Below are 25,010 nucleotides of genomic sequence, written 5' to 3'. Positions count from 1 at the left end.
TTATAGCCCAACCCTTGGCAGCATTTCTGTCAGGATTACATCCTCTGCACCTGTGTGAATGATGTGTTCGTGTGTCTATAAACAGAGATAGATATATCTATATATAATATTAGCATTTTGTTGCTGATTTTGAAAGAAATTTCAAATATTCAGTGATACAGAATGACCTGCTGAATTGGAAATTAGTCAAGTGTAGAGAAATGTGGGAAAGAAAATAGATATGCAATATGTGGGCTGTGGTCCTGCCAGTGTGCCCAAACTCCTGGACTAGATTAATACCAATAATCACACAAAAGCCTTGTTCCCAGAATATTTCTTCACAGCTGGAGATTTTACACTTTGCGCACTGTTTCATGTGGCACTTCCTATCATCATTTCATAGAATCATAGAATGGCCTGGGTTGGAAGGGACCTTAAAGATCATTTAGTTCTGACCCCTGCCATGGGCAGGGACACCTCCCACTATCCCAGGTTGCTCAGAGCCCCATCCAACCTGGCCTTGAACGCTTCCAGGGATGGGGCATCCACATCCACAGCTTCTCTGGGCAACCTGTGCCAGTGCCTCTCCACCCTCACAGTAAAGAATTTCTTCCTAATCTCTGATCTACACCTGTCAATTTGAAGCCATTCCCCCTTGTCCTGTCACTACATGGTCGTTCTCTCCATTTTTCCTGTAGACTCCCTTCAGGTACTGGAAAGCTACAACTAGATCACCCCAAAGCCTTCTCTTTTCCAGACTGAACAACTCCAGTTCTCTCAGCCTTTCCTCACAGGAGAGGTGCTCCATCCTGCCGAGAAATTTGGACTCTGCATTAGAGATGACCACTAAACAACTGCAAAAATATCTGTGCTAATTCTGCCTCCATTCTTTGCTTAGACTTCCTCTTTGGTGCTGCAGATTTGGTCCTCCTTGACATATACCTATGTAAACTATTGCCTGTTTCTTGAAGGATCAGCCCAACAGGAATGGAATCATATGAGTAGAACATCAGGGGAGTCAATGGGGCATTTTATGCATATTAAATTATTTAGGTTTTCTCAAGCTAAAACTCTTACATAGGATGTAACAGTTAGTAAAGTGAATGATAAGTGATTCTTGTATATTTTGTTTAAAATTATTTTTCACTTGGTTGGTCTTTGCTGCCTGTTGTCATTCTTTGTTTCTTTTTGTCTTTTTCCTTTTTCTGCACACTCTAGGAGCCAGAATCCTGCCCAGATAAGATCTGTCAAAAGGAAAACCATTGACCTTGTAATCCTGTCATTCTGCTTTTAAGACTACATTGCACATGCAGGTGTCTGATTTCTTCATAGGCTTTAGAGGAAGTACTTTTTCATGACTTTGCAATGTCATTGCCTAATGGTTTTTCAAGGAGACAAACACTTTGCACATAGCAAGGCTCTTACTGGGAAGGTTTCACAGCAAGAGTGCTGGGTGGTTGCATGAACACATATTAAGTGCTTCGAACTCAAGCCCACAGCTTGAACCATCCAGTGCAAAGAACTCTCTCTGACTCAGTCTAGTTTGTGCAAAACAGAAAAGTGAACAGCTTTCAGGGGAAAAATGATCCCTGGTTCTCTCTTCCAGCCTTCAGCTCAACATAAAGTTTACTTTGAGCTGTATGAAAGGAGCACCTAAGTTGATTATCTCTTGATTACAAAACTGGCTGCTTTTTATTTTCTGCTTCTGGTAAAATGACCAGCAGTGAAGTGTTTGAAATCTCAGCGACACTGATGTGCAAGCCTTCTGGAGTATCTTGGTTTTTTTTGCATACTGATGTCTTTTTTTTTTTTCATTTTCCTCTCTCTTTCCCCTTTTACCCCCTGCCCCTGGATAACTTCACATGTTTATTTATAATCACCATTTATAAGCAATTTGAGCGCTAGATGGTAATTGCTCTCTATGCTTAGGATAGCTAAACTGTAAGAGAAGGTCTTGCAGGAAAAGATGAAATAATGAGTGACAAAGTTAGGAGGATATATCTTCTGAACCAAAAATGACCATATTCTAGAGTGTCTGTTAGGGTGGGATAGAGTTTAAGGCTATATAATATGAGTTATAAAGTCAGAATGTGGAATGAATTGAAGTATCTCAAATTTCACTTCTTTAAATCAAAACTGTTTATAGACATGTCCTTACTCAATGAGAAGTTGATACAGAAATGAGTGAGTCCAGCTCTTTGAGTTCATTATGGAGGAAACCAGAACAGAGCACCACAATGATCACAGCTACCTTTACAAATCTATGAGGAAGTGGATGCACTTTTCCAGGAACACTGATTGATAGATGTGATATTTGTATTTGATAATTGCATCTCCATTCTTGGTTCAGGACATGCCTAGATAAGCTGCTGAAAAACCTGCTCTCAGACCTGCTTCAGATGACTCTTTGATCTTCATTAATGACGTGCACAAAGGGATTGAGTGCACCCTCAGCAAGTCTGAAGATGACAACAAGCTGAGGGGTGTGGGTGACACACCTGAATGATGGGATGCTGTCCAGAGGGATCTGGACAGGCTTGAAATCTGAGGCCATAGGAATCTCATGAGATTTAACAGACCAAGTCCAGGGTGCTGCACCTGGGCTGGGGCAACCCCTGGTACCAATCCAGGCTGGGGATGAACAGATCCAGAGCTGCCCTGGGAGAAGGACTTGGGGGTTCTGGTGGGTGAGAGGCTGGACATGCCCCGGCCGTGTGCTCTGGGAGCCCAGAACCCCCCGTGTGCTGGGCTGCACCCAAAGCCCCGTGGGCAGCAGGGCAGGGAGGGGATTCTGCCCCTCTGCCCCGCTCTGCTGAGACCCCACCTGCAGTGCTGCATCCAGCTCTGGGGTCCCAGCACAGGAAGGACAGGGACCTGCTGGAGCCAGCCCAGAGGAGGCACCAAGGTGATCAGAGGGCTGGAGCAGCTCTGCCATGAGGAAAGGCTGAGAGAACTGGGATTGTTCAGGCTGGAAAAGAGAAGGCTCTGGGGTTATCTAATTGCAGTTTTCAAGTACCTGAAGGAATCCTACAGGAAAGATGGAGAGAGACAATTTACAAGGGCTTGGAGTGACAGGACAAGGGTGAATGGCTTCAAACCGACAGAGAGTAGGTTTAGATTAGAGATTGGGAAAAAATTCTCCTGTGAGGTTGATGAGGCCCTGGCACAGGTTGCCCTGAGAAGCTGTGGCTACCCCATCCTTGGCAAATGTTCAAGGCCAGGTTGGACGGACCTTTGTGTAACCTGGTCTGGTGGAAGGTGTCCCTGCCCCTGACAGGGGTGTTGGAACTAAATGATCTTTATGTTCCTTTCCAACCCAGGCCATTTTATGATGTGACTTCAATATCCCTTCCAAACTCATTTATTCTGTGATTCCATTATATGAAAACTTACTTAGCCTTCTAAAGACAAGATTTTCCCAAAGAATAAAGATTCCAGTATGAGATCATACTTATTGAAGGCAATGACTGGCTGAAGCTACTTTTAAAAAATTACCTTAATTTTGAGGTAGAAAATCACTGCAATGAACACAGTTTATGCACACTGAAACTTTTTAGACCCTTTATAAAGCTTGTCTCCTCAGCCTTTCTAAGAACTGTTTGGGGTGGTTGGGAGCCACTTCCCATAGAAATTCAAGTGGAAGGCACAATTCTTTTACATAGCTTTGTCTCTGACACAAACACAGAAGTATGTATATGCATTTACTAAAATAATAAAAGAGAAGAAACCTTATCAAAACATGTTATTTTATACTTTGTTTTCCCCTTAGAGAAAGAGGAAATGAACCAAGTGTGACAGACACTACTTCTAGTTCTTAATAGACTGCTGAGGGTACCTTGATAACCTGGTGCTAAAGGTAGTAAAAAGACTATACTTCTAATAGAACACTCAATATTTTTAATGGATGTCTTTTTTTTTTTTTTTTAAGCAAATTAATTTAAATACCTTAGAGCTTTCAGACTACCAGTGCTTTATTTGAAAATTCTGTGTGATAGCAATCTGAAGATCAGTAAAATGCAAACAATAGTTTCTGAAATCATCTCTGGTTTAGAGGGAACACCCTCTCTCTGGGGTAGAAAAGTAATTTAGTGTAGGACACTAAGCAATTTTGGCTGCTCTTGAACAAATATCTCAAGTAAAACAAACTCTTCTGTATTTCATGCTCTTCTTATTCCTGTAATATTCAGGGAACTTCAAATCTTAAGTTGTTCAGGTTAGTTTAATTTGAGAAGCACTTTAAATTGACATCGTGTTTTCTACAGATGGGATTAGGTTAAGTTTCAAAAATGTGTCACCACAATGATATTCCTTTCCCTAGAGTGTTGCCCTTCCATTTAGAGAGGGATGCACAAGACCTCTAACTTTTATTTTACCTGATTTTTAGTCTTGCATCTTAATCTAGAATGGTCTTTATGCTTCAAATTAGTATTTTATTTATGTACTGCTTTAAAACTGCGGAACAGAAGATGTAGGATTGAGATCTTTTATGCAGTTTATGTTTTTATTTTGCATATCTTTCGCCCTCAGAATCAGAGACCATTCTGAGTTGGAAGGGATCCACAAGGATCATCAAGTCTGACTCTTTAGTGAGTAGCCCACTCCATTCCTTATTTCCAGAGTACTTAAGGGAAGTACTTGTAGTATCCAGTGCAACACCTGAGAACTCTCACAACTGAAGCAGAAGAAAATAGGGGGGATGTGTTTTGAAAGTACAGAAATAGGTACTCTGAAAAACATCAGTTCATTAGAGGTTTGTTTCAGGTGCCCAAAATGAAGTAACCTTGATAATTTTCTGCCGGTTAAATGGAAGTGCGATGGTGCCTTCCCACACAATGATCACACATATGGATGTGCTGTGTTCTTCTATCTAAAGTGAAGAAGGTAGGACAGTATTTGCCAAAAAAACAACTTTCATAAATTAATAATTGCATGTGAAAATTCAAGTAATTTGAAACGTATCTTCAGTAAAGGAGTGATAAGACCAAAAAGATGTGCTGAAAAGGTATTTAGACAATGACAACTGTTGTTCCTGGGCACTGAGCAATGTCTCTATTTAGATTATAAATTATGTATTGTCCTGGAAAGACTGTTTTGCAATAAGAATATAAACCAAGAGTTCCCATACAGGATTTCTTTTTTTTGTTGTGGTTTTTTTTTTTTAAATGTGTTTTCGTAGTAAAATATGTGTGTGTATTATATACAAAATGTATATCAATGTGTCTTTATATCAAACAGCAAAACCTCGTATTTTGAAGCTACTTTGAGGTTACAAAGTTGAGCAGCAGAAAATAGCCTATAAATAGGCACATCTGAAAATTAAGATGTATTATATTTTAAAATTTTTAATATAATGAATGCTTTGATGCATAATTTTTCTTCTCATGAATATTATATTGGCACTCAGACATAAATTCTAAATTTTGTCTGCACATGATTACTTTTCCAAGACCCTTTGGAATCTGTGGTTTTCATCAGCTTTACTATAGGCTTAATTTTGAGAATCTTCTTAGAAATGATGGTTGAATATGATATCAAATAAAAATTTGGAAGAAAACAAGTTTGTTTGTTGGGGTGTTTTGAGGTTTCAAGTCTTCCAGGAAGGTTATGTTCCTTACTGTAAAGTTTAGTATTTTGATTTCTGAATAGTCTTCAAAATTTTGTGATTTAATTCAGCTCAGCATAGTTGTAGTGTAATGGGTGTCAGTAGAATGATTTTTAAGGGATTATTTCAAGGTCAATATGTTTATGCATATATAGGCTCTAACATCAGCATGCTATAAAATCTCTACAAATAAATGCCTCATCATTTTTTATTGTTTTTTCCTTTATTCACTGGTATATACAGAGATATCATTGTCTTATTCCAGAGTGATCTTTGTAATTATTATTGACATGGCATTCCAACCTTGCAAAACCAAAATGAAGGCTCACTCATGAAATAAGTCATGGAGGAAAAATGAGGAACCATTAAAAGAGTAGGACATTAGGTGAAAAATGGAAACATTTTATAACCTAAGTTAGGCGCTTTTCCTTCTTTATTTCATTCACAAGAAGGTCACAGTGCAGAAAGAATGGGAAAGTTTGATCGTTTGTCTGATTTTGCTGAAGAGCTCTTTTCATGGAAGACTACTGAATTTAGAGCTCTGAAAAAACAGACCTAAATGTAATCTAAATGATAATAAATGTCAGTGGAAGAGGACACACAGCTGGCCATGGTCTAGTGCTATAAGCAGTCTGAGCATCCATTTGGCACAACTGTTCTCTCAATTTTTGCAGTTATGGTAAATAAAAATGTTAAAAAATCATGACATTATGCTGAGAGAATCTCTGGTGGGAGAAAGCGATAGCAGGCCAAAACACAGGTAAAGGTGCTTTTACAGCTGTAACTCTCTAGCACGATGGGAAGCATGTGAAGTAATAGAGAAAAAACTCAGATGGGTTTGAGCATAAAGGTTTGTCAAAGGCAGAAAAGGATGACATGACATAACTGACACATAATATTTTGAAACATTTGGTTGAGGATAAAGATGGGAAAGGCCATACCTACAAGTATCCTGCCTATAAAAGCATAGAAGGAAATTCATTAGTCCTATCAGTGAAGGCCAGCTGTTAAAGGTTTTAGAAAAATTGAAAAGGATTCTATGGAAGAGACTTCTGTGAGACCAAGTTTTAAATTTTTGTTTTAGTGATGCACAGCTTGAGTCGATGGCCAGATGTTCATAGAGAGATAACTGAAAAGTAGTGTTTTTAATTTGGATAGAGGAATGCTCCTTCTAAAAGATTAAATAGAGTGGGGGATGGTATGAGTGTGTGAGTTGCAAGCTGGCTGTCTCCATGTATACTTTACAGACTTGAAGTGTTGCATATGTTTGCTTTTTCACTGATGTGAGTGACATCTAGTTCATTTTTTGATTGATCTTCTTGGAAGCCAGGTGGAGTTTGAGAGACATCTAATAAAAATGAATTAATCAATACTTGCGTTATAAGCTAAGAAATATTTACCCAGACTAAAAAAAGTCCCCTTCTTAATGTTAGGAAGACCAGATGAGAATTTTCTAGAGGAAAGCTGTTTCCTTGAAGAGTAAAAAATAAGTTCTGAATAATGATTAATGAGAAAACATGTGAGGTAGTTTGGTTTTAAACCTTGTGGCATTGACTGTGCAATCCTCTCCATTCTGAGCTGTTGGGAAATGGCACAGACAGTGAGATGTGGGGCAGTACCCGGTGACAATTTGAAGGAAAAACAGCGCAGGTAATCAGCCATCTGATTTACCAGCAATTTTGTGTTTTCATGTAGATAGCCAGTGCTGTTTAGAATGGGAAAATGCCTGGTGCTGACATATATTAATCCTTTCAAATGGGGTACAGAAGATTGCTGGGTTTGGGTTAATTTTTCAGGAAGATGTTAGTGTAAATGGTAGAGAAGAGTTGCTTGTCTGTTTTCAGCAAAGCTAATTTTCCAGATCTGAGCTCTGTTAGCTTCAGTTATTGGAAGTGAATACCAGATAACCACAAAAAGCACAAGAATTCAGTGTTTTATAAGAAATCAGTTCGAATTCATTTAACTGCATTTGGTTTCATTTAACTATATTTGAAAACTCTAAAGCTGAGGCTAATAGACCAGTACCAAACTTTGAGTCTTACTGATTTATATTAAACATACATAAACTATATATAAACAATTGGGTTAATTTTTTTTTTTCCTTTTCCCCTGCCCCTCTCTTCCCTCCACCCAATACGGCAAAATATCCAGTCCTGGCAACAGTGAGACGATTACTTCGTTTCTTGTTATTGCTTGGCTATCCAAATTCACTCTCAGCATCCAAGCAAGTTATTCCACTGTGGCAAAGTAAAAAGAGTCTCAGCTGCTTCATTGATGTTTTTGTGTTCCTTACATTTAAACAGATTTTCAGCATAGTTCCACAGAAATAATGGGATTTAATTTCTGTATCCTTGTGTGAGTGGTCAGAAGGTAACTGAAGGTGGCTAAGGCTATGAACAGCTTTTATAGCCTCCATTTCGTTTACAGAGGTTCTTTGGGAGCAGTGAGCAGTACCACTATTCAGTAATTTTCAGGAGGTTTGCTCTCTAAGGGAAGTAGTATAAAGACCATGCTAAAGAGACAATACAAAATGTGAAAAGTCAGTATAGGATGTCAGTTGTATGTAAAACATTTTTTAGTTTATTGCGTTGCTGTGCTGAGCTGTGATATACGTTTGGGTGGGGTTGCTTTCATCCTAGAAACCAGTCTTGGCATTAGCTTCTGTAGGACTCAGCCAGCTGCAGTCACCTCCAGTAAGAAAGAGGAAAGGACTCTTGGTTGCTCTGCTTGTGGGCACTGAGGACATAAATGCAGAGACTGACTGATGGAGTGGCAGATGTATTCTGGATCACTGCATTTTATGAATATTGTATTGTTCCAGTCTTAGTTGTCATCTGTTCTCTATCCTTCATCTCCTCAGTGTTTTCATAGATAACAAACATTGTCCAGAGGGACTTTGGAAACATATCTCATCTTTGAACTTTGTGTTGAGTACAAGATGGTCATCTGAAGCTGAGTGTGTTAACGCTTTGAAGATACAGTGTTTAAAAAGCATAGGTAGGAACTGTGCTGAAGAGGCAGAACTAAAATAGAAAATAGGATACTTCACTCAAGTGTAGTGAAAACTTGAAGCAGCAGTAATGACAATCATAGGGGAAGCTGCTGTTTAAAGTGAACAACATCAGCCTGGATAACTGCATGACACTGGAAGCAAAGAGTCTTTTTTCTTTTATGGGGGAAAAATGCAGAATGGCAGAAATTCATCATTTGAGGGAAACAAGTGAAAGAGACCATTGACTACTGATACAAATATTTTTAAAGCCTTCTCAGAGCACCCTGGTGAGCTACTGTGTGATTTCTCTTCCAGATTCAGTGAAGGCTGGGGGTTGCCTATTTTGCATTAATTAAGCTATTTATGGCTTTTTTCACCTCTGTTTATATAAACTTATACGACAGGATTACTAGACCTTTTTTATTGACTTAGAGAAAAGTTAAAGGAGGGAAGGAAGGAAGGAAGGAAGGAAGGAAAGAAGGAAGGAAGGAAGGAAGGAAGGAAGGAAGGAAAGAAGGAAGGAAGGAAGGAAGGAAGGAAGGAAGGAAGGAAGGAAGGAAGGAAGGAAGGAAGGAAGGAAGGAAGGCAGGCAGGCTGAGATCTTCAAAGTACACACACTCCATAAGGAAAGGTTTTGGTACCTTGCTGGTTTATGTATCTGTGGTCTGAGGGTCAGGTGACAGCTGACAAAGTGGTCTGGACTTGAATTAGGGGTTCAATCTACATCTGCCATCTTAAGGCTGGTGCCATAACAGGAAGTCTTCTTTTTGAGTTTTTGTTGTGTTGATCATATATTCTTCCTATAAAATTAGTTTCAAAGTGCGTTTGCTGGTGTACTATAATAGTTGCCATTTGGCTTGGTATTTTTTTTCCAGATGGATTTCTCTAGAATACATGAAAAATTTTTGCCAAAATAATTAATTCAAGATTATGTCCAAACATGAATAGAGAAAAAATTCCAAATGTGTGGATGCTAGCAGAGGAATTCTCCTGTGAAACTTTCCTTTCTCATAAGAAAGCAGTTAGAGAAATTCAGCTTCTCACAGCCTCTTTGTGAAAGCTTTCGTTCTCATGCAAACTGGATGGACAACAACTTGCAGGTGTAGAAACGGTTTACATTCTCTCAAACTGTTGTTGGAATAAGTTTTCCAAAACAGATTCTGAAGATTCATCTTCTTTATAATTTCTACCTCAAATTAATTATTATTTTCTTACAAGACAGTGTAAGACAAGACAATTCATGATGCAGGTTGAACTACCTGACCTGTTAATAAAAATTGTATAAAGTAGGCAGCTGTTTTATGGCTTGGGGGAATAAAGACCAACTTTGTCACAACTTTATTTCCTGCACAAAGCACATTGTTAAACTCTGAATAACTGAACACTTTAAATTCAGATGGACCCCTTTACAATAATAATGCCTTAATATTTTAGGTTTCCTACACCAATTTTTGCTGGTGTGAACATTATGGATAATTATGAAAATTTTTATATTTGGAAAACTTGCTTGCTGTATGCAATGGTTATTAAAATATGTTCTGTAGTATAGGTGAAGTAAAGATGAGTGGCATAACACACCTCGTAGCTATTTGGTGGCATTTCCTAAGAGGAGATGTAACCTGAAAAGGAATGGTAGAATTCTAGTTTCCTTTGTTGATAAAGTTTGTTTCCTAGAGCGAGACAACAGAATTACTACAGTTGTACCAATGCTGTACTACATTCCAATTAGTCTGTCTTTAATGAGGAGAAAAGGAAGGAGCAAGGCCGTGTGATGAGACTTGCTGTTGCAGCAGCCACTATTAACTTCTGAGACCTTTATCTAACACTTTTTTCTTCATTCTCCAGCCTAAAACCTTCATAGCCATCTCTGGTCTGTGGTGTTTCAAGCAGACATCTGAGCTGCAAGCCTTCATCCAATTTGCAGATCCCAAACCTTAAAAAGCATTAAAAATTAAATTAATTAATTAATGCATGCTTTTAATTCAAATGTACATTTCTGAATCCATCCAGCACAGACTGTGGTATGTTTACATCCTTTGCCATGGAGCATCTCTAACAGAATAACACATTATATAATGTCTGTATGCCTACACTGCACAGAAGATGAGTTTTGCTTTCAGATGTGTGCATTTGGCTTGTGTAATGTAAGAAAATTTCTTCTCAAGACGAATATGCCACTGCTTGCCTTTTGAAAAACACTCATGGAAGGCCTGAAAGGGTACAGAGAAAATTTTCCCAGCACAAACAAAATTCTTGTTATGTAATTTCTTTGGCTTCAAAAATCAAGCAAGCTGTTTGGGTCTGTACTGGGATTTTGAACCTGCCAACTCTGACAGCTCCACATAATCATGTAACTGTTGTTTGGTGGTGTCACAGCAAACCTCTCTGCTTAGTTTGCTTCAACCTTGTCCTCCAGATGAGATTCAAAAATTTCTTCCTCTTCAAAGGTGTATCTGTCAGCAATTAATGTGAAAGTCATATCATCTGTGCTCCTATAGAACAAGCTACATATGGTTTTTGTTATAAGTAAAAAGTAGGCAAGATTTTGAGATTATGAATAAAAGGAACAAAAGGAGAAGAGAATTTCAGGCCCTTTTGCGTAGAGATTTGTGAGGTTTTGGTTTGTCAATATGGCATATAAAAATATTACTGAAGTATATAAAAATTTATAGTTATTTGTAAGTGAATTCAGAAATTTTTATGGCAATTACTCTAAATGTTTTCTGTTCTGAATCATGCACGTACCACCATTTCATAACAAGGGCTTTGTTAAAATACTTACATGTGGTGCTGGGTGGGTGAAGGAGGAACTTATTTTTTACAAAATTTCTTTTTCTACTTTTGTCTTTAAAAGGTGCTGTAAGCAGCAGTTGTGTTATATACAATTATAATAATATTCTAGGCACCCCGCCATAGATTTCAAATAAATATCTCCTTGTTAAATGTCCTTCCCAGCATCCCAAAACGTGATTTACTTTTAGCTCTTTTAAAAGAAGTAAGTGTGATAGTTCTAAATTAGTATTGTTTTATCTTTTCTCATTTTCTAATTACCATATTAGAAATAAAATAAATAAATAAATAAAATAAATAAAATAAATTTTATTTATTCCAGATTAATTTATTTAACTTTTGGTCAGTATCCTCATCAGCACTGTTTAATATTTCAGGAGACCAAGTCCTTAGACCTACTTTAAAATAAACAAAGGGAAAGGTCCTTATCAGCCAAAAGTTGGGTTTTGGTTGGTTTGTTGCCTTTTTCCGGTTTTAAACTGACTAAACTCTTCCCACATGGGTGTGCCTCTAAACCCTGTCCAAATTAAACACAGAGATATAAAACCAGTATGCAAACAATAGCAATAGAAGTGCATCTTATGTATCCCTTCTTGCTTTTCTCCATGAGGATCCTTAAGTGTGGCCTTCAAATATTCTAGAAGAGAGAAATGCACTTAGATGCACATCCTATTTTCCCATGTGACCTGTTTTGATTAGAGTTTTAATTGTAACCATTTAACAATAGAACACTGGTTCCTAATCTTCCTTGAAGTTGTCATCTTTGGAGGGATCTTGATTAGAAACATATTTTAACCCATCAATTTCTTTCCTTAATTCTGGGGGGAAAGTAAATAGTGGTTCAACTTGCTTTTAGAACTTTTGATCTCTAAACATACGTGGTTATGTAGCTTTTTCCCATACTCCAAACTGGTCCTTTAAACCCCTTCCTCACCCATCCAGAGACTATGTTGCCTGTCTTACCGTTATACTATTAATACAAATAATTTTCTCTTTGTAATGATAGGAATGAAAATAAGACCTATTCCAAACCCTATAGAGCTGAACACATCATATAGCTTTTTATGTAAAAGTATCATCCATGAAATTGTTAATTAACTTCAGGAATATTAGTTTAATCTAGCTGTGAATTCTCATTGCAGCCAACATCAAAGGCATGAAATTAGTTGTAGTATTTCTACATGTGTGTATTTGTCTGTAGGCATAAATACATGGCAACTGAAGGTTTCCAAGTCTTTAATTACTGTTTGAGGGGCTTTTTCCTCCTCAAATGTGATATGATCAGATCCTGTACTATTGAAGAAAAGCAGCAAAAACCAGAAGCCTTAGAAGATGTTGATAAACAAGTAACAGAACAGTCAAGATTTACTTCCTTACTATGACCACAATGATTTCCCAGGCTGGTATATAAGTGGAGTTTTGGAAGACTCTTGGACAGTTGCCACTAGTTAAGAATAAAATCATTCAAAACGAGGAATAATCACAAATATTATGCTAAACCTTTCAAATTATCTAGCCATGGTATGCTGGAAGGAGAAGGTGACTGTGCATTATAATATTGCAACTTTTTAAAAGAAAGTGCCTGGAGCTGACAAACCAGATTGGTGGTTTTTAATGAAAGCGAATACGGTTAATCTCTGTATACTTTCATTGACAAGGTTCTGCACTTAGGAGTACAGCACAGATGGTATAAGCAATGAATACTTATGTCTGACTGTAATTGATCCTATCAACAATGACATACCTTTAACTGGGTTGTATCACTTTACGTCACATATGGTTAATTAAGTAAGAAGGGGCCAAATACGCTAAGGAGATTTTTATGTTTATACTTAGGAAAACAGTCTAGACAGGTGTTAATGTAAATGAAGTTAGTACTTGTCAAAGGTGAAATTCTCCATATGTAGCCCTGCTTCAGTCTCCAAATAAATATAATTTGGCTATGTCTACATTAGCAAGTAGTGAGGAGCAATAGGACCTGATCTGCAGAGTGAAACAGTTTGTGCTGAGGATCCTGCTTCCCCCACCGTAGGGATCAGTGGGAGAAGGGAGTTTGCTTCAGTCTGGCTCTGTTCTGATCCCACTGACTGGAGGTCATGGCTGGGTGCAGTCTTGGAGGGGGTCATTTGGCTTAGGTTCATTCCCTGTATTTACTACCTTATGTGTATCTTGGGTAGTTACATTTTTTCATCTTTAAAACAAAGCTTTCCCTTAATTTCCAACATCCTTCAATCTCAATAGGAAGAGCTTTTCTTCCTGAAATATTCCCTCCTTGCATGCTTCCTGATTTGCCATCACAGACATGAATTGTCTTTCACTATGTGTAGATGTCTGCCCCATGATGTAGTAGTTTGTTACATTATTTTTTTGCATGTGCATATATTTGGATTGGCCCTTAGCTGCGTAGTCTGTCTCTACTGTTGGAAAAATTACATGTCCTAAATTCTTTCCTTTTATGGACTGTATTTTCTACTGCCAAGCACACCTTCCCTTTGCTTTGTCCAATATGGAAAATTATATGACAAAATACAATTGATGTGTTCCAATTCTGGTCCTGGAGATCTCCACAGGTACAAATTCTTTATAGCAAAATTCCCTTATCTCTGTATTCACCTTATTTCTGTGCTACATTTGAAATGATCTGCAATAGTTTTACCTGTAAGTCACTGAATGTGTAGTTCAGCTTCCACATCAGAATCCACTGGCCACAGTTGGGTGTCCCAGAAGAAAATCTCAACCATTTTCTGAGATGCACCTACAGTAAATGCTCTTGGCCTTTAAATGACTGCTGAACTACACAACCTCATTGGCTGATTTTTCTCCCAAAACAAGTATTCCTGCAAAGATTCTTTTCTATATTATGAAAAAAAAAAAAAAAAAAAGAGAAAAATTAATCAAACCCTTTCAGACCTTACATGCACTGTTCTAGAAAGAACAATGTTTTATGCCACCCAATCCTTCTCTTTAATGTCAAAGTAGGTTTTTGTTTTACTTTTTTCTGCTGGACATAATTTTACTTTTGCTTTTGTCTAGTTTGTTCCCCTTCCTTTCAGAGCAAAATCCTGTTTCTGTCTCTCTTCATCCTTAGCCCAATTATATGTTCTGAAAGAGATCTCTGCTTCACCTCATGTGATTTTTATCAACTTTTCCCACTTGCAAACGTTCAAGCTGCTTCTTGAAAACCTTAATTTTTCACTCATGAAACACATACTTTGTGGATGTCATGCTTAAACTTTCCCATCCATCCCAGTGGCTGTGTAATTTCCACATTTTGATTAGCATCATCAGTTTTGGAAACAGAAATGTTGATGTCATTCTTAAGCTGACATTAACTTAGCTGTGATAACCATTAGCCTATTGCCAACATTTGACTGATCCAACGTTTCTCTGAACATTGTCAACATAATAAATTGATATGAAAAAGTTGTGCTAAAAATTATTTTAATAACACCTTGAATTAAGCAGTCTGCTTATTTATAAAGTGAAAACATACACAGTTGCTTTGGTTACTATTGCATTCAGATTTAAAACATATAATGTCAGAAACGTTATGAAATAGGACACACAAGATTATAGTGGTACATGGGATCTCGGGTATACTAGAGAACATCAGTTACCCAATAAAAAGTCCAAACTCCTTCTACCCTTTAAGAAACTGAGGTTAAGTAATTATGTGCTGTCATAGAAAGGATTTTTTTCCAAGAGAATATAATTTAATATGTTGAAAAATAGTTGGTTGTGTATTTCTCTTTAACTTAAAGACTACCTTAAGCATCACAGAACATTGACGCAGAATTTAGAAATAAAAGAAGTAAGCCCTAAAAAGGGAATAGGCTCCTAAAGGCACATTTTCATTCCTGCTTATTGTAGATTGTTTTAGATTTAGCTCTTTTATTTCCATTTGTGTTTTTATGCCTAAAATTAAAGCAAAAGCTCTATTTTTCTTCTTCTCTGTAAATTTTGTAAAAATAGCTGGCATTTTGTCAAAGCTTGTTGTAGTGTTGCTTGTACACAGTAAAAGAATAGCAAGCATAGCAACCTAAAAAAATGGACTGAAGTAAATCAATTCCAGATTTAATAGGATGTTTTGATACACAGCCTGGAAAAGAAAAGATTTTGGGGTGACCTAATTGTGGACTTCCACTACCTGAAGGGAGCCCACAAGAAAGATGGAGAAAGACTATTTAAAGGCACGTGGAGTGACAGGCCAATGGAAAATAGCTTCAAAGTGACAGCGTCCTACAATATTGTTATTTCTTTCAGATATTTTTCAGACAGCTTTTAATCATTTCCTAGTTGGACTGCTTGCATACTATAAAATATGCACTAAAGTATCTTGATAAATAGGAGTTTAAATTGAAAGTTCTGGGAAGTCTCTTAGTAGTACCTGAGCTCTAAGTATTTCAAAACAACAAGTCCTATATTCTATAAAACACTTCTTTATGTTGTGTTACTGTGGGTTCAATCCTTCTGTGCCTTGCTCCCATTGAAGCAGTGTCTCCACTTTAAGTTTCCAAATAACCTGAGGAATAATATCAGCCAGAACCATCAGCACAGTGTAGCACTATTTCTTAAGGAAAGGTTCATGTATGCTCATAAGAGGCTGGCAGTGGGGTGGGAGGGGAAAATTATTCTGGTATAATTTTTCTTCCATGGGAAGTACTTTTTTTTCTCTCCTTAAAGATGACCACTTAATTGACAAATCCTTGTGAGTCTTGTGATCTTTGATACAAAAAGCAGGTTTGTAAATAGAGCAACAGACACGTGGGACAAGTTTCATATTTATATTAGATTATTCTGTAAAATATTTTGTTGTTCATGAGTAGCAAAATCACTCTACATGTATATGTTATCAGATGACACAAAGAAACTATGAGAATGCCATCAAAGTTGAACATTATTAGCCATGCTGCAAGATTTTCTCTGCAGTGCTTATGAAGATAAAAAAAGGTCAATTCAATGCAAAAGTACAGTCAGGAATAAGAGCAGCAGCTTTTGAGTGGAAAGAGAAGTCTGTGGAGGTCATTAACAAATAGAGGAAAAACAACAAGCATATTTGTCTATTAAGCATTTATTATGATTTATTTGGTGCAATATGATACTTGTGTTCCTTTGACTCATGTTAGAAAGAATGGAAATCTGGGAATTACATCTATTTTTAAAAAAAGTAGGCTCAAGTAGCCTGGCTAATCTTAAATACTATTCCATGTATCTGTTAAAGATATTGTAGATTTGAAATTTACAAAATCATTAATTTTGCTTTGTCATATTTTCTCATTTTGTCCATTCTGTTCCAGTAAAAATAGAAATATTTTCCCAGTATTGTGTGTGTGTGTTGATAAGTAAACAATTGATAGCAAAATAAGGAAGGCTTTTACATATATTTATATGTATATATATTTATATACATACTTGTATATATTTTTATATATAAATATATTCTCATGAAGTTGCATGTGCAGTTTGCTTTTTATATACCTTTGTATAAAAACAACTTCCACCTAATTATTAAGGGTGTTCACACTGTTTGAAGGGAGAAGATTCTTTAAAGAACTGATAAAGAAAGGAAATAAGTAAATAGAAACAGTGCTAAGAAGAAATATCTATAGGGCCTTTAACATTTGTATTTATTGCTCATCAATTCTGTCTAGAAAAGAAAGAAACTTCATGTGGAAATCTAAACAATTTTGTTAAATGAAATATTAACTTCTTAGCAGGTAAAGGGAAGGGCGTTATAAAGCTTCAAAGCTAGATGTCAATTTTAATTAAAAAAAAGCAACAAACCCCAAAATCTCCAAAATTTCCCAACACATAAAATGATGAATAATAGTAACTGGTTAAAACAAGATTTTCTCAGAACTTGAACATGAAATTTCATAATGTTTTAGGAAATAATTTTTTTTTAGAAGTTGACACCTTAACTCAGGCTCCACTTTCACAGGCTTCTTCACCATTCCAGCTTCTCTCCACCTTGAGTCATTGTACCTTGGTTACATTTTCTGCATGTAGCTGCAAAAATCAGCACCTCTTGTTCTGCCAGTGCCTTCTGCCCTCTGCTTGATTCCCTTCCATTAACAAGAATGTTACTGTTGTGCAGCAAGATCCCTAAAAGCTCTTCTTTAAAATACTTTTAAGCTCACTTACAGTACAGACTCCACCAAAATGCATAATGTCATCGCAAACATGGAACTGCCATTTATTGCAATGTTTGGCAATTATTTGTGCTGTTAATTCCAAAGTGGTCCATTTTAAAGCTTTGTGATTCGCAAGGAATAAACTTAAATTTCATGAGTGAACTGAAGAGGCAAACAAACTAAACCCTTTTGTTTCTCATTTTCACCACTAAAATTTGAAATTACTTGGTTTTATTGGTCTTGATTGTATTCTGTCACAGTACTGCATTCACAGTCAGCTCTGGAGGCTGCTTGACTATGGTCTGCAGAATGGTCTTCCAGGTTCTTAGTTTCCAGGACAATTCCTTTGTGTCTGCCACCATGCTGAAAGTGTAAATCCGATGAGTAATAGACTCTCGCCCCATGTTTATAAGATTTAGTCAGGAATACATCAATCCTGGCAATGCCCCTTTTATATATTTTCCAAATGGTGAAATAACTAAGTTTGGCCTATAGCAACAAAAAAGGAGTTCTATAAAATTGCATACTGACGTAGATGGCCCTTAATAAATGAGCAAAGCCCTCCCCTACACCTCTAGTTTGAGAAGGAGCAGGTTTGTGGACTCTTTCATTAAAAAAAGTAGTTCATAAATCATATGCAGTTGACTAAATCACTAAAGTTGCAGCCTCAGGACTTTCTTTTATGTATGAAGAGAAGTAATTTCAGCTATTATATTCGTATTTCAGTCATACATGATTCATAGTCTTTTAGTTTACCTGAAATAACATTTTTCAGACTACAATAGTCTTTTGTCCTTTTTTTTTAATATGAAAATTAAGACTAATACAATGCAGTACTCAGTACAGGAAGGAACATAGTAATGCTACGTTTGGAAATTGAATTTACAGTTGCTACTTTTTGTCCTGTTTCCTCTCTTCCTCTCTATTCACCTACCCAGTCCCAGTTTTAGCAAACTGTTTATTGTTAGGTATAAAATAAAAACAGTGTTTATAGTTAAATATAAATTTAAGTGAAATAAAACATCAAGTTTAGAAAGTCACACTTAAATACATTAGGGTTCACATAAAACCTAAAAAATATCTTTTCAAGATACTGATGGAAGAATGGTCCCAGAACTGTTTGGTGTTTTTATCTTGTTGTCATTGTATGTTGAATCCTGTTTGATAAAACTATCAGAGAACCACTTTCTTAGGTTCTTTTTATGTTAATTCATTTCATGCAGAATGGTTTTGGTGAAGGAATGGCAGGAAATAGTTTTTAATTTCTTTTTCAAAATTTTCTAGAAATTCCTAGGACATATATCTAATTTTAAAACTCAAGTACAGTTGAACCATTTAGACTATTCCATATGAATGCTGTGACTCACAAAAGTAGTGAGAAATGTAACATTAGTTTTAGATCTAAAACATTGCTTCTGTTTGTCATTCTGCACTTGATGGATTTTCAGCCTCTATTGTAAACCATATTTGCAGAGGTTTAAGAACTTGACCAAAAAAATTTACTTTGGGTGAAAAACTAGCATTCCAAGCTCTAGCATTTAGAATGAAGTTACCCAAATTTTGAAAAAATTTGTGGGTATGAATTCTGTAGCAGCTCAGGATGCTATTTAGTGTTTCTATAACTCAGAAATATATGAACATTGATTTTTTTTTGTTAGTTTTACCACATGAAAGATTTCTTCTTCTTGCACTCAGTATATTGAATAATCAGTAATGGCAATAGAAATTCCAGTCATAAATCAAGAGAATGACAGTATTTAGACTTAAGCAGTTGCCTAACTCTTTAAAGACTGGAATAAGACAGCTGTCTTTTCTTCACTAGATACATGTTTAGTACTGCAAACAAATGTTTTCTGGCAAACCAGGGGTAGAATATGTTCCTCATAGAGCTGTCTTTGCTGCTGCATTATTGCAATGTTATTGACGAAAGCTTTCAATATGCTGAGCTGTCATTACCTGTTGGGGATGATCTGTCTTTCAAACCAGTGTAAAAATGCCTGAAATTGGTTGTGATCACGTTTGGACATCCTGGGAGGCAAAGGCAGATCCTAACTGGTTGTTCACTTTCAGCACAGGGATCTAGTCCCTCCCATTTTCCAGCTGAAACAGTCTGGGTCTGCTCTCCAGGCTGAAGTGCAAACAGATGAGTAAGCCAGGGGTGGAAGAGAAACCTTTGAACTTGACCAATATCCTTCCATGAACTGCCTTCCCTCTTCTACCAAGCTTATTAGGTTGTGTCTGTTGATCAAAGAATGTGGATTATCTTGATGGCAGGAAATGTAAAGCACTCTCACAAGTATATGCTGCAGAATTAATACTGTGCTGGTAACATTAATGACATATATTTTTGTTAAATTTTTTCTCTTAAATTTTAAAAGTGCCCATGAACTCTTTCTTAGTAAATCCTCATGGAATTCTTTTAGTTTGTTTCTTCCCAAAGAAATTAACCCTGTGTTATACTAGAATGAATACCATGCTAGAATGAATATCAAGTTCATAACAGGTATTAAAATTTTCATATATAGATTAAAAAGAATAATTTTTATGGCAGCATTTCTGAAGTTTAAAATTAATTACAGTTATGGGTTTACTTACTGATTTAGTTGCTAACCTTAAAAATATCACTAAAAAAGTTTCTATTGGGAGAGTAATCCTCTGAAGTAAACAAAGTATCATTTGGGTTGGCTTCTTACTGCTATTGAAGGGGTTTCTTTAAAGTTTTAACTTCACAGGCAAATGATTTTACACATGACGCTGCCATCAAGTGGCTATTGAGTAGAACCTCTGTGTTACCCATCTCTAATTTAAATGTTTTTCTTCTTTTTAATTAACTGCATGGTTTAAAAGAAGGAAATATTCTATACTTGCTAATTGAAAGGGGAAAAAAAAAAGTTTACTGCGCTCTGGACCAGAGTTGTAGAGGTAGATGCTCAAAGACACTTTGAAAGAATGGGATTTCAGTAACATCAAATTTTGTTGACATTGACTTTTATATCAGCTTCAACAGACTTTAGGAGTCCCTCTGGTCACTTTGTAAACTATTCTGAATATCTATTTGCATTTTCAGGCACCTTAACATGCAGTTAAATCTTCTCTTTTAAGGTCTCATTTTAATCCATTCCATCTGAACTCCAAAATGTAGATGCACTCTGTAGACTTGGGCAGGGACTTTAAGGTGCTGGATCTAAAAGACTAGAATTAACATAGATCCTAAACTTCAAGAAATTTTCCCTTGAATCAAGAAGCTAATGTGTGAATAAAATCATATCTTTATGACAGTCCAGCAATAGCATTTCCTAAAGTAGACAAAATCTTTAGATTTTCAGGTTTTGGGGGGGGTAAAGGCGTCAACCGATCCCTGAATGACCATTTGCAGTTCATCGGAACCCAAATATTGGCATTCACCAGCTAGCCCCAGTTCACTTCCAGTGGTATGGGGCTGTTAACCAATTTTAGGCAAGTAATGATAAACATCCCCATTCTCCTGAAGATCATTTGCCTTCTTTCACCCTCTAGAAATAATAATAGAAAATCATGCGCACATTTGCATTTGTATTTACTGCGTTTGAATTAAAGCTGCAAACAGCTCTGATTCACTAATAACTGATGAAAGTGTCTCATTATTGAGCTACAAAACCTCCAACAAATTAATGGAAATTGCAAATCACCTTGAAAATTGCAGGCTCTTTAGTCCTATATTGAATGCTGAGAAAACTGCATAAATAGCTTTGTTGCTTAACTCTTTCTTTTGAAAAATAGTTTTCTTATTACATTTTTTTAAAAAACATGGCTTAGTAATCAAGGCATGGCTAAACAACATCTTTTTTTGTTGTTGTGTTTTGTTTTCTGTACATGGACATTTAACAGTATATTATTGTTAAATATTACTATGTTTGGTTCCATCTCTTCCATATAATATTTAGGACCATGGATTCTCTGCCTCTGATGCTAAGCAAATATTTTGGCTGATTTTCTCTCATGCCCCAAATTAAAGTACAGGATTTTGCATGTCCTAATTCTTTTTTGTACATTATGCAATTTTAAATATATACACCCATGATGTTTTCCTACAAAATTAAAGCTTAATTAGAAGAAAGTATTTCATGAAAAGGAAAAAAAGTCACACCGTGTATTTCTTTGTTCTCTCTTTGTTTCATTTTTATTTTTTCTGCCTAACTCTGAATCTAAAACTAGTGCATGTTCCTTGTTAGGAGAAAATAATGTATAGGAGGTGATCTCCAGCTGGTATAAAATTTTGTAGCCTCATAGTCATGGAAATGGACTTCAACTGATACTCTTATCAGTTGAAGTTCTCTAAAAGATAGAACGATTTCTGCAAAGTCCTAGGTTCTCTTATATCGCCCCCACATCCCTGAAATAAACCTATTTAGTTTAAAGGAACATATTTCAGTTTAACACAGATTCAGAATAAAAAATCAGCAATTTGTAATTTTGTCCATTTTTGCCAATATATGAGTCATCATTAAGCTTGTGATGAGTAATTTGTCATAGTTTTTTGCAAACAATAGAGATTTTTAAAAATTTTATAAGGCACAGCAGACAATCTTTTTGTATGTAAAGCTTCATATAACATTTGTGCTAGTGTAGTGTAACTATGGAGGCACAGAATGGGCACTTAAAGACATTTTTTCTTCTATATCTGAAGTCACTTTGTTTACTGGAATACCAAAAGTGTCGTGTGCTGAAGTACCCTCTAGTTATTGCTAAGAGAAGTTCCAAAATTTAACAAAATCTTTGAACCTCCAGGGACACAACTACTGCTATTAGTTGGCAGGTGCCTTTTACTAGGAAAGCTTTTCTGTGACTTTCCAAATTGGTTCATTCCTAGGACTGAATGACCTGTGAGACGTCCATCATTAGCTCTGTCCAACAATAGAACTTGAAGCAGCAAAGAATTGAAGTTTCTGTTTTTCCTGCCTCATTGTGCAGGCTTGATGAGCAAGGAAAAAAAGGTCCCTTTCATTTTCTCTTCTTCTTTCTATTCCATCTAAACCACCACCTTCTGTCTTTTTCCCTTTTGTACTTTCTTGGTATTATTAGTGATGTATCCACAATTCTTGCTCATCATTCCATTCTACTCCACCACCCCAATTTTGGTCCTATTGCCCTTGAGCATTATCCTTACATTTGAAAGCAGCTTTCTAGACTTTTGCACCAAATGATGAAAGATGAACTATTACTCCATTACTCCCCCTCCAGTCTGGGGACTCAATTACTACCCCCCAAAAGCTGTGAAAACATTAATTCTTTTGTTTGAAGCCCAGAAAAAAGTTTTCCTTTGTTCTGTTTCTATGTCATCTCTTCTGTGTTCTCTCCATTGCTTAGTCAGATGAGCAGTGGATACTTGAAGCTCTTGAAACACCATTTAACTGAAGAAAATTAGTAGCTTACTTTCCAGATGTTCGAATGCACTTGTCACTGTTTTGAAGTAGTTTTTGTTAAATATGCTGAGCATATGTAGAAACCACATGCACCTGGAGGTACCATCATTTCCAGCATCAGTTTGAGTGCAGGTGAATTCAAACTGAGCAGACTGCTGTCTTTCTTTTCTTCTTACTGTAGGGAAATTTTTTTATTTTGTAGAGAATACAATATTTGAGAAAGATTTGGCATGTGTAGAAGTTTGTGAAACCCATTCCTCAAATATTGGCTCCTTAAATATTGTGATGTTAGAGGGACTGTAACATACTGAGTTTCTACATTTTGAATGTACCCAGAGTAATAAACAAAAACTCTACATTTGATTGTTCATCATACGTGATTACTCAGGAGACTCCAGTAATAAGCATGTGCTCCCCATCAGGACTTGCATCAGCTTTCTAATGCTGATGGAAACTATATGTGTTGAGCAGATGGGACAGACCATGCTCACAACTTGAAAAAGGCTTTGCAAGGCCTTCGTCATAAGTGAATTCCAGTTTTCTGGGTTTCACATTGGAATGGTAATTTAACTTCATATAGAGTAAATGTAAACCAACTTGTGATGATGTGACTAACTGCAAATTACTTTTCATAGCTGCTACTTTTTCAGCTGGGATGCAGAAGTTGACTTAGATTAAACTTGAAACTTCTCCAGTGACAGTAAAGTGCTGTCTAAAATAACTAATAAAATGCAGATGGGCGTGGAATAAAAGTAGGGTTTATACATAAGGAGGCATTGTATCAAGAAAGGTAGTCTCTATGCAGAGGTTAATGTTTGTATAAACAACTGTTATTGAATATGATGTATGAATTTAATCTATGCAAGTCATTGTATTTCATGGAACTTTCATTTGACAGTTAGTGGTAGTCATGAAAATGCAGAACATCAACATACTATGACAAAACTTATTAAGTACATTTTCCAGCACAGTATTTTATTGCTGTTGTTTTGATGAATGATCAATTACATTGCTTTCCTCTACTTTGTGTCTTTGTAAAATCTATTCTGCTGTACCACAGACCTAAGAAAAACCATGTAATGTTATGATTTTTTTTTACCTAGTCAAGAGGCTGGAGCTGGTGGTCTTTTCTCTTGGGCCTTCATAGATGTGCAATAATAGCAGGTAATAGCTAAGCTTCATTATCCACTGCTTATTTGTTTAGGTAATTGTTGGCAAAGACTAAAGCATTCTAGAGATGTACCATTTGTCTAGTGTTGGATTTGGAAGGACAGGGCTCTAGACAGCCAGTGTTGCATGAAGAATACAGTAATAGTATTATATATGTTATTTCAGTTGCATGTTATGTTTCTTCTACAGGCAATTTACAGGTGGATTTATATTATGCAAATAAAGGCTTTAATTTCCAAACCCTCTGATGTAATATTTTGGAAACCTAGCTATTTTGGTGTAGGATGCACATGAAGACCAGCTATTTTGATGTGGGATAGCTGAAGAATTTCTCTCCTGTTGCCAGGTTTAATTTTGGTTGTGCCTAAGTGTGCAGCAGAAGAAATTCCTGCTGAGCAGGATTTTGAAATCATCAGTGTATGCAAATCCCAAGTGCCTTTTTTCCTCTCCAGAGGCTGGAATAGAACACAACACACAGGTTTTTTCAATCTCCTGGTGTAGCTGGTAGGCTCTTCTGATTGATATTAATAGTCAGTACCATCATGACTCCTAAATGAGGTGATTCCTTCTGTAAATCATTAAAAGGCTGATAAACAGGCCCTCCCCCAGACAAGAGCTATGCATCCATCTGTGCTGTGTCAGCTGTACTTAAACAGGTGAGACTGAAAAACCAGGACCTGGTAACTTCTCTCCATTTTGGTTGTGTAGGATCCTTGTTCTCTAAGAGAAATTTTTGTCTGAAAAGTTTATATTAAGGAGTGAAAATATTTAAAGAGTCAACACAGCATTGACTTAAAGGCATAGGCATTGGCAGAGTGGTTGGTTATTTAAGCTTTGCAGTGAAGCAGGTAGTTTAAAACTCCAGACATTAGTGCTTAGGACTATCTTTGAGAAGTATGCAGTGAAAAACTAAATCTGATGCCCTGTCTCTCCAATTTACA

General features: G+C 36.4%; 1 protein-coding gene across 12 annotated transcripts in view; it reads left to right on the top strand.

The window, feature by feature from the left end:
* LOC121669244 overlaps nucleotides 1-25,010 on the top strand; it is a 281,899-nt gene that overhangs the window by 150,497 nt on the left and 106,392 nt on the right. For 2 of the 12 annotated variants that reach the window (XR_006017662.1, XR_006017664.1), the window contains one exon: nucleotides 24,003-24,063. The exons of the other annotated variants lie outside the window; for them this stretch is intronic. The gene's annotated coding sequence lies outside the window, so the exon portion shown is untranslated. The remainder of the gene's footprint in view (nucleotides 1-24,002; nucleotides 24,064-25,010) is intronic. 12 annotated transcript variants of the gene reach the window in all.

Source organism: Corvus kubaryi, unplaced genomic scaffold, assembly GCF_017639235.1.
Source record: "Corvus kubaryi isolate FWS band 111438036 unplaced genomic scaffold, C.kubaryi_AGA036_p1.0 37391, whole genome shotgun sequence".
Taxonomy (NCBI): domain Eukaryota; kingdom Metazoa; phylum Chordata; class Aves; order Passeriformes; family Corvidae; genus Corvus; species Corvus kubaryi.
This window is presented reverse-complemented; position numbering and strand designations above follow the sequence as displayed.